This window comes from Zonotrichia leucophrys, chromosome 13 (genome assembly GCF_028769735.1).
Source record: "Zonotrichia leucophrys gambelii isolate GWCS_2022_RI chromosome 13, RI_Zleu_2.0, whole genome shotgun sequence".
NCBI lineage: Eukaryota > Metazoa > Chordata > Aves > Passeriformes > Passerellidae > Zonotrichia > Zonotrichia leucophrys.
The window spans coordinates 7,034,537-7,045,419 of NC_088183.1; the positions used below are offsets into that span (position 1 = coordinate 7,034,537).

The following is a 10,883-nucleotide window of genomic DNA, read 5'->3' on the forward strand; positions in this document are numbered from 1 at the left end:
TTTGAAATATCTTCACTGATCCATCTGAGGGAATTAATCTTTTGCAAACACGTCACCTTTGGAAACAGAACTGAAAAACACAGGGCTCTAGTCACTCTAGTGGTTTAAACTAGTTTAAAGGGCCACTGGAATGCTGCTGTTCCCCTTTTCCTGCAGCTGTGTGTTCGCATTTCCTTACATAGCCCAGCTCCTGACAAGCCAGTGAAAGCAGCAGGAAATGCAGGCTGGGGCTCTGTAGCACCCCAAGGCCATCTGCCTCCTTGTCACCTCTTGCCTCTGGCCAAACCCCTCCTCAGCTCCCTTGGCCATTGGCCATCTGAGCCATTTCAGTGCACTGAGTTGGCAGAAAACTAATACAACAAAAGTGAGTAATTGTTCTGCTGATTTAATGCACTGAAAATGCTCATATTTTCCAAATTGTTATTGAGAGAATCACTTCCTATATGGATGTTCTGTTCAGCCTCCAGTGTTCTGTCTGCCCTGAGTTCTTCACATGGCAGAGACTACACATTAGCAAAACAGATGACAGAGTTACTACTGGAGTGTTTTATCTTAAATATCTTTTTTTTTCGTCTTTTTTCAATCATAGGGACTCCTGGCATCATACGAGCATTGGGGGAAAAAAGGACCAGGAATAGAAGGAGGAATCATTGTTTTGGTAAAGCCCAAAAGCTTCAAGTATCCAATGGATCAGAGACTTTGTGATTAGGAGCTATATCTGAAGGAGCCATCTTTATCTAAAGAGGATAAAGAAAACAAGATATACCTATAGGCTGAAGGTTTGTATGTGCAACAGCAGAACCTCCCCAGAAACCACCAAATTATTATTCTTTAAATTCTTTCTGTATAGATCCTCAGTTTATACTGTTCCTGACTCACACATTCACCTTGAATGCTGATGATATTGTCATATAGGCAGATGTATCTTCCTTCCTCAAATACTGAGAAACAGAGCAACCCAGGAATCATGACAGAATTTTCAGCTAGGAAAAGAAAAATATAAGGGTCTAATAACCCACCAAATGCATTTAGTGTGCTACAGGTGGCATTGATAGAAGTGCATACCAAGGCAAATTTCTGTTGACATGTCACCTGATATAAAACAAGTCTCTTTAAACTATCTCACAAAATCAAGAGAATTCCTTTTTCTTCAGCAGACCTCCTTCCTCAGGGTGAACATCAAAGATGAAAGTTACAGAATTGTGAAAGAGCCATAATTTATAATAACTTAGGTGGTTATGATGGCCTCAATGAAGTAAAGTGGAAATCATTACTCTTTTTAGGTGGAACTTTTAAAAAATTTCTAGCAGTGTGAAAAAAAAGAGACCTCTAATTGAATTGCCACTTTGTGCAAGGGGGGAGGCAAAGACACCTCTGGTAGATGGCTGTGTTTTGTTAACAGAGAGTGGTAATTGGCATCCCACTGTGAAGATACAGTGTCTTGCCATCTTTCCTTTTCTCTTTGGTCTAATAATTTCAGAAGATTTTACACATTGCCTTGACTGCTGTTGGAAATTGTTTTAGTATTAGTAACTATTAGTATTAGAAATAGAAATAGTGTTAGTAGTAGTAACTGTAGCAAAATTTTCAGGATATCTTTTAAAAAGCAAAAAAAAAAACCCCAAACCCTCATCTGAAAATGGCTCTATGGACTGAAGTGAGGAAGGAAAAATGTGAAGCCCAAATGTAGTATAAAGGCTTAAGTTGAAGAGTTTTGTTTTTCTAATAAGCATAAACCAAACATGTTTGGTTTTTAAGTACAATAAGAGGAATAAAAATATCCCATCATTCTCTGCCAATTATCACTTCAGGCTGTGAGCTTGTCAGAATTCATAAGCTCCCAGTGCAGTATCCAGCACTGCCAGGAAATGCTGGTATCGATTCCCCTGAGTCAATGCTTCCTAATGGTTGGGGGTGAGGCCACCCAAGGCACTGTCACATAATCCTGAGGCCCTGCTTTGGTTTTTACCTATGTCAGGGTTGCCATATGCACTCTGTAAACACAGAAGGAAAAAAAATCTTTTCTTTCCCTGTATTATATTGGTGGGTAACCACTGCTGCCTTGGAACTCTCACAACAGGCTGACTTTTCAGGTGCATCTCCAAAAGTTCCAATTATGATGATCCTTGCCAGTCAGGCATCCCCTCCCAGGACCTCAGTGGTACTATTGGTGTTTTGTTTCTTAAAAATCCACCACCACTTTCAGGTAAAGGATAAAATCTGGAGATGCTGTGGAAGAAGTAAATGGGATTTAAAGGCAGTCCAATGTGTTGTGTTTTAGTTGCAAATTGAAAAGTCATTGAGTAGTTGCATGGTGTCAGAAAAATAGTTGGCTTTGATTTTTGGAGAAAATTTTATGTTTACATGTAAGTGGAAGAGCTGATTGATTAAAAAACTTCACAGTTCACTATTAAGTGATGCTGCTTTTTACTTATGAGAAGAAGCTTAATGGCTGAGACACTGCAGGGAAACTTAGGTATTTGTTCTATTCCCAGGTCTTGGGTAGTTTATTTATGTTGTGACACATTGTTTATGATTCCAAACTTTGCCTTAGTGTTCTTTCTACAGAATGGTCACTATCTTCCTTAATTTTCTCTATGTAGGCTGCAGGCTGTTTGGAGCAGGGACTTCTCATTGTATTACTAAATCCATGTATCATGCCTGGCACAACCAGAGCTAATGTGGTTTGGGTAAGTAGATATATATTTAAAGCCACTCTTTAAAAAAAATTATTGTAAAGTGCTGCTGTTGAATTGGAGTGCTTCCAGTTAAAGCTACTTTTATGTCTGGTTATAGAGAAAATGTTTCACAGTGAAAGCTATAAATTTTCATTAACCAAAACCAACTAAATTTGCCACAGGCTTCTAACTTCAGCTTATTATGTGTCTTTGAAAGCAAAGTATTTCTGCTATTTGTTATTTGTAGAGACCGAACTGCAAAATCTATAACTGCTCAAGAAATTATGTAGATATGATGGATCCCAGAATAAGAAAGATGGAGGGAAGGAAAGTGCAAAATTTTGTCCTGAATAAACAGAATGTGAGAGAAGATTTTGAACTATTTTAAGACTGTAGGATAACAGAGAAAAGTTCTATTTTTCCCCTTCTATGACTGATTTATGATGTCTTACTCTTGCGCTCATATTTTATAAAACCCAATTAAAGAAAATATCAGTTTGATTCCTGATATAGTCATGGCCAGTATTTTATCATAAATCCAGCTTTTTTTCAGGCTAGCCTCTGGTTAATGCAGATACAAAAAAGAAAAAAAAAAGCCACTATGGATCTAGGTGCAAGTTAACTTTTTCAAAATAATTTCTGATACAGATCTCTTTTCATTTGACTGTGACATTCTGTAGAGATTCCTAATTAGCTAAACTTCTTTTTAAATTCAATTTTAGATCAAAATCAGAACAGTCAGTTGTTTGATTTCCCACTGGTGGGGAAGTGAGTGAGCAGCTCCGCGGTGCTGTGTTGCCAGCTGGGGTTAAAGCATGACAACTCATTATGTAAAGCTTTACTCCTAGAGCAGCTCTGAGAAGCACTGAGCACAGAGTCCAAAGGGAAATATTTGCTTTGTGCCTGAAGTATCTTTGAAATTTATTAAAAGCAGTTTTGCAATAGTTTGGAGGTAGTGCCTAGATCTGAACTTTGAGCCTTAATCCTCAATTCTGCCTTTTGGATTTCTCTTCCTCCTTTATGTTCCCTAAGTGGCCAGAGGTGATGGTGTCATGATCACATTGCTGTCTTAACCAAATTTATATTGTTTTATGAATAGGAACTTCACTGGCATTAATTAAAGATACGATCCCTGCTTGTTGAGAAGGAAAACAACCCAAGTGATTTTAGATTTACTAATCAAAATTTCAATCTCTGCTGTGAATAATTGACATGAGATCTAAATCTCTGTAAAGTAGCTGTAATTTATACTCATGAACAGGACAGAAGCTACAGCAATCTGGTAAGAATTTGCTTTGAGAAATTTCCTCAGGTTAGGGGCCTTCTTCATGATAACAGTTGTAAGATTTATTGTTACTTTAATTTAAAATTCCAGAAAACCTTTATATTTCAGGACAAATCAAATGTAACATGCATTGTCCTTAGGGACCATAGGAAGAAGAGACTGAACTGGGACTTATAAAAAATTTAAGAAACAAAAATAATCTCAGATGTTTTCCAGCACAGGTTAATAGATGTTCATCTTTGGTATTAAGTCTTGCATTATGTCTGAACCAGAGCAGGAGCTCACAACCTCCAGAAGAACATCACTTCCTTCTTTTTTCTGCTTGTTTGTCATCAGCATGTTCCTTCCTTCATCTTCTTCCCTTGGCTCAGGAACTCCTCTGACACCATGAGCTGATTCAGCTAAATCTGACTAAAGGAGCAGAAAACCACAGCCCTCCAAAGAAACCCCACCACAAAAACCCCAACCAACCAACCAACCAACCAACCAACCAACCACAATAAACACTGCTCCCCCCCACACCAAACCCTAATTTTTTTTTTCTGCTCAGTTGGAGAGTTGAATGATCTCACTAAAAGTCAAGTGAGTGGCAGAGACAGTGCAAGGATGAAAACATAATTGAAGAGGGACCTATTCTCTCCATGGGAAATTATATCTTGCTTCAGTTACAGGGCAGGAACTTCTGTTATTAAATTGAAAATCTAGGTGTAATCCTTTTTATTTTCTAGTAAGTCTCTACCTCTTGCAATTTAAAAAATTTAAAACGTTACAACATGCATTTTTAAAAAACCATGTCAAATATTAATTTGTTACATTTACATGTTACATTTTTTCTCTTTTTAGAAGACCATCAATACAAAAATCCAATCTTTGTGAATCATGTAATCTGGCAATGGCATCTTTGGTATTTGCTGCAATCTGAGAAATCTGTTCTATAGGTAGAACTGAACAATCTACTTTTCTTTAGCATATGCCTAATTTTATTATTTGAGTGATCTTGTTTAGGAATAAAATAGTCAGAATTTGAGCCTTGCAAACACAAAAAATTAGACATCTCAGGAAATGCCATGTTCCCATTTTTTTTAATTAGTTCTCCTTCTAAAGATTTGACCTCTTAGTGACCAGTTCTGGTGATAGTTAGACCAGTCTGATTTCCATATCACTGTCTGCACATACTTGACTTTTTCCTTTGACTGTGACAGTCTCTACCTGCTATACTGCAGAGTCTGATGAAAATTCAGCTGCTGTGAGAAACATGTGGCACCAACACTCTGTGATGACTCAAGAGCTGGCAGGGAGCCCTACAGTTTTGCTGAGTAAGTTTTTATTCCTGAGTTTGCAATTTAATGGCTTGTATTTTTGCTCGAAAAACTTATACTGTGATGTGAGAGTTAATATGGCTTGTTTTTAATTTTCACATTCTCCTACCTATGACTTTTTCTGTTGTTTTATGGTATCAGTCTAAAATAAGAGTTTAAAAACAATGGTCTTTTCAGAATCTGAGAATCTTTCACACACCTTTACTCTGAGCTGTTTCTTACAACTGCATTGAATTGTAAAGCATAAAAGAAAGAACCTGTCTTTTTTGTTATGATGATAATAGAAAATATTATGAAAAAAGAGCTATGCCTTGATATAAGTAGCAATTTTTGCTGGACTGAATTTCTGTCTCAAAATTCCCAAACGTTTCAGTCTTGAAAAAGGCAAATTTTTTTTGGTACCACTTGTAGAACCACTGCATTGTACAATAGGAAATAAAAAACAGATTTCACAAGGTTTTACATTTTTCTTTACAGAGATACACTCAATTTTTATCTTAATCTTGAAATATTGTAACCACTCACGGGATTAGCTTAAAAAGACCTCAGTGTGCTGCTACCTCCACATTTGCAAATGAAACTTAAGAAACTCAACCTGGGAAACCTTTTTTTTATATAGTTCTGAGTATAGAGTTCATTACTGTCACTAAAACACTCAGATTTAGCTTGACTTAAATGTCAGAAAATATTATTCAGGTGTAGAAGACACCAAAGATCACATCTAACTGTTATATTGAATCTTAATTAGCAGGGAGACCATATAAAACTCAGAAGCTTCTGTGAACTAAGAAAACAACCCTGACATTCTCTGCTCAGTTCTGGATATTTGTTGCTGACTTTGATCTCCAGTGATAATCTCCAAAGACCCAGGATTCTGACTTGCTTAAAAATTGGGTTTACTTTCAAACTTTGCTGTTAAGTCATTATTACCAAATAACTAGAGGGACTAGAACCTCATAAAAAGCATTTTATTTCCCATTACAAGAGTTAGAGTTCAGGCAACAACATTACATAAAGCAAAGCTTGTTTCTTCTCTGCAGCTCAGTTTATTTAGTGTTAAATAAATTCTGTGCATTGACACTGTGTCCTGTTTGGGTTTATAAGAATCAGCAGGTTTTGTGCAAGTCCATTATGTTAAGAAAATATCACAATATTTTTAAAAGATGCAATAACCAATTAGTTGGGAAAAGGCCTAATGCATCTTTGCTTGAGAAGACCACAGCCCACATCATGGACTCTTCTGGCAAGTAGGGAAAAAATAATTTTTTTCTTCTAGATTTTCTTCTTTGATATTTGTTCTTGGCAGGATTATTTCTAATTAGATTGTTCTTTTTCCCTGTCTCAGAAGGGACACATAAAGTACATGAACAAGCAGACTTTGTAGCTCATGCAGCTAAGAAAGTGCACTGCCATGGCAGCTAAATTTGCATTTTTAAGAAGTCTATTGTCACAACTAATTACATAATTTCCCTTTGTGATGTGAGAATGCTATGGAAGCAATCTGTAAAAGACTCTGCATCAAACTTCAGATTATTTGGACTTTTATTATGGTTAAGTTAATGAATTTGCAATGGGATCTTGAAAAATACTTCAGGTGTTCAGAAGCCAGAGGTGAATTTTATTTGAGAGGGCCACATTAAACATTCTCTTGTACTTCTCTTGTAATTTAATTGGCACCATATCACCTGTATTATTAAAGATTATTGGGATATCAGTATCTGTTTGTTTCTTCCTGACATTTCCATTGTTATGAAAAGCAAAGTTGAAATCTCATGTCAGAGAAGCTGGAAAATATGATTGTGTTGATATTTAAACACAAGCAAAGCAACTCTAAGCCTGTTTTCTCGTTTCTGCCTTGAATAAGTAAAAACTATTCCTGGTGTTTTCTGGACAAGATACCTGCCAAGATCAATGAACTAATACACAGATTTCTATGACGTGCTGAAAAAGTAAATGCAGCAGGGAACCTTTCTGAATATTTGCAATGTTGCCATTGCTATGCATTCTGTGGGAATGTTATGTGTGAGGACAAATGGGATCAACACTTGGATGCTGAAAGTGATGCTTGGAGAGGGTGAGATAATTTAGCATGATGAAGTTGGGTTGCAAACCTTTTGGTTGGCTGCAGCACACAAACCCTGATTACTTTGTGTCACTGAAGCCTGTGTTTATGAGGATGTTGTGAGCAGGTTTCAGTCAGTGCTCAGCTGGCTTTTTTATCCATTTTTTAGTCCATTTTTTAGAATGGAGCTGATACAAACTTGTAGTTTTCACTTTGTGGGATGTTCTGAATTCCATATTTTGTTTTCATCTCAGGATATAAATCAATGCACTTTCCAAAACAATTCTCAATGCAGCTTTGTTTAAACTGACACATTGCTGTCAAAAATGGTCTGTGATAGTCCAACATAATTTTTCCCACGACTGCTTTGCTGTGTAGAACTTCATTCTGGTGTATTCTGGGAAACTTCAGGTATGTAACTATGTGTCCTCTGTCCTTTGGGAAACAGAGTGATACTGTTGTCACAAAACATACAGGACACTATGAACACTTTAAAGTTTTACTTCTGAAGTTTAGTAACAATCTTACCAATTTTACCTTTTGCTTTGGATTGTTTATGTTTTCCTGCATTTTGAACGACATACTCCATTTAATGGCTAAATTCCTTTATTTTCATAGCCATTTTTTCACTGTTTTCAGGAAAATCATGTTGAGATGTAAATTTTAGACCGTGACTTCACTCTGATGAGTCTGCTTAATAACTGAAAGAAAAGAGATCCTGTCCCAGAACTCACCATCTCTGTGAAGTTGTTCTGTGGCTCTGTTTGACAGAGAATGGTCAGTCACACTGATTGTGTTAGATCTTGCCTGGATTTATAGGTTATCAGTTGCTGTCTGGGCAAATCTTTCTGCAAAACCTGCTGAAAACTGGTATTTGTTACATTGTCAGGTGCAGCTCTTCAGTGCTGCGGATGTGTCTTGAGGCCCAAACTTCACAAGCTTACCTAGATCAAAATGATTTTATATTTTCTTTTTAAAAATAATTATTTTTTTAAATGATCCTGTATAATTGGATAGTGTGACTTATTTTAACACTGGGAAATAGATAAAAAGAAAAAAAGAGAAAGTAGGTGCACTGACTTCTATGAAATTTGTGTTCCTAAGGCAACGACTTTTTTTTTTTTTTTTTTTTTGGTGACTATTGATTATCTTTTGGTTCTCATTGATAAATACTAAGGGAAAGGAAATAGTATGTGTTCATCTGGTGTACAGGAAGTGTGGTTTGACACAGCCAAGTGGGTTTTAGGTGGTAGATCCTACAAAATATAGGGCATATAATAATATGTTACATATAGACATATAGAAATACACAGAAACATGACTTTTCATTGCAATAATTATTTTCCTACTATTGCATGATTAATTTTTTATTTTCTAATTTGTACCTTTTATACTGTTTCTAGATGAAGTCACTCTCTTGTAGTCTGTGGCTGTCAACTATTCCCTTCAAGAAGAGATTATTGACCATTTTTTGAGTTTACTGTTGGTGAAGAAGCCATTTAAAATAATTTTAGTAAGGTTGGCTAAAGTCCATAAGTGACATGATATTTGAGCTTTTTATCCTATTGAATTCAGGAGCTGAAAGTGACATAGTAATGAAAAGTCAGAAGGGGGAGAAGTGGATCAATATATTGCTAAATTCTTATTGAAATTCTCATGCTTAGACTGTTCTGGGCGGTTTTATTTCTGCTTAACATTTGCTGAGTAAAAGTCATTGCCCTAGAGAGGCAAGATTTATTGACACACAGAGATGAAAATGATTAGCTAAAAGGTTTCTGCACAAAGAGAATCAGAATCAGCTGAAGCACTACAGGGTGGCTCATATAGAGGAGGCTGAGTGATTTCAAATAAGTTATTAATGTTCAGAGCTGAAAGCTGAGGTTGTTAATATTATACCAATTGTTTATTCTTTGCTTCCTTTGTAGGGACCATAAAATTCTGAAAAATTTCAGCTATATATATATATAGGCATATATATTCTATACACACACATTTTGCTTTTTAGGGTTCATAAAGGCTTTATTATATTTCCATAGATTTATTTTCTAATTAAGTACATGGTTGTTTATTCATAGATACCAGCTTTGGAAGAAGTGACTTTATGGAATGTTCCTGCAGTCCTGACAAAGGTAAAGCTCTGTGATAATATATCCTGGTTCATTGGGAATCATGCACACTCATTTTTTATTTGATTTCATATGCCACATACTCAGCATCTTGGTACACCCTATTTAGCTTTTCAAACATCTGAAAGATGTCAGCATGATTTGGCTTACAGTGCCCATGAGCCTGCCAGGAACACAAGGCAGAACTTCTGCTTTTTGGCCTAATGAAGAGCAGGTTTTGTCCTCAGACTTGACTTTCTCTTGACTTTGTACAGGCAGAGTATAGTAAGCCTGGAAAGTTTAATTGTCAGAAGATCAAATTGAATTACAGTGTGGTTCAGTGCTTTCAGAAGTCAAACATAGGGAAAAATTCATCTTCTAACTAGGTGGCATTCAAAAGAGTTTACTAATCTTACTAAGGCTACCTAAAATCCCAGTGTCACCACAGTTCTGGAGATAAGTGGGCACATTTTGCTTCCTTCATCCAGTTGCTGAATGGACAATCACCCACAGGACATCTGTGAAGTAAAACCTGCTGTGTCCTGCCCTGGTCTGCAGCACAAGTGCTGGGGTGGTTCTTCAGTCACAGGGCCTGGGAGAAGCAGAGAAGGTGCTGGAAGCTGTGCCTGGTGCCCTGAGTCAGAGCTGGCTTTGAGCAGGGAGACTGAGCAATCTCTCTGTTGAGTCCTGACCAAAGGACAGGGCTTTATTTATCTTGCTGTTTCTCCTCATTAAAGCTGGAACATTCTAAGCAAAAAGTACTAAATAAAAAAGATTAAATACAACTCCAAATTCAGAGAAAATGAGATGAGAGATCACTGAACACCAGACAAACCTGGAAGTATTGAATAATTACATATACTGTTGCAGGCAATGTTGTATGAAATTTAATTCTAGGTTTCTCATAGGTTTTAAAGCTCTGAGCAGGTTTTATTTTGAAATAGAAATGATTAAATGTAATTTTTCAATAGTTTTACATGATTAATGTAACAGGCTGATTTTCCTTTGAGTACATCATAAATACCATTCACATTGGTGTGCTATATATGGAAAGTTTTATTGCTGCAGCACTTTATGAAATTATTCTTTGGGAAATTATAGATATTCAATGAATAATTCAAGGGAAAGAATAAAACAAAATCTAATAAACTCTGCGTATGACTGAACTTTGACATTATTACACTAAATGTGTATACACAAACCTCGCTGTTATTGTGGAAATATGATCTGAGCAGAGTCTGACTTTTGTGAGAAGAGATGTTTCCACACTTTAATTATCAGAGTAGAAAAATGACAATTATTAACCAATTGATAATCTGAACACCAATCATGCTTTCTTCTCTTTCCAGAGAAGTGAAAAGCAAAGAATATAAAAGATAAACTGTTGAGGAAATACTGGAATTTTGCCTGGGGTTCCAAGAATTATAACATTTT

At 36.2% G+C, this 10,883-nt stretch overlaps 1 long non-coding RNA gene across 3 annotated transcripts; it reads left to right on the forward strand.

Annotated features, from left to right (window-relative positions):
• The first annotated feature begins 23 nt into the window (after nucleotides 1-23).
• On the forward strand, nucleotides 24-10,436 carry LOC135453628 (uncharacterized). 3 transcript variants are annotated; one of them, XR_010441901.1, is made up of 7 exons: nucleotides 24-364; nucleotides 590-779; nucleotides 2,604-2,690; nucleotides 5,187-5,279; nucleotides 7,599-7,755; nucleotides 9,420-9,473; nucleotides 9,938-10,436. It is a non-coding gene; the product is annotated as an uncharacterized LOC135453628 (long non-coding RNA). The 3 variants fall into 3 exon arrangements; XR_010441900.1 differs by lacking the exon at nucleotides 7,599-7,755 and adding an exon at nucleotides 7,984-8,121; XR_010441902.1 differs by lacking the exon at nucleotides 7,599-7,755.
• The last annotated feature ends 447 nt before the right edge of the window (nucleotides 10,437-10,883 follow it).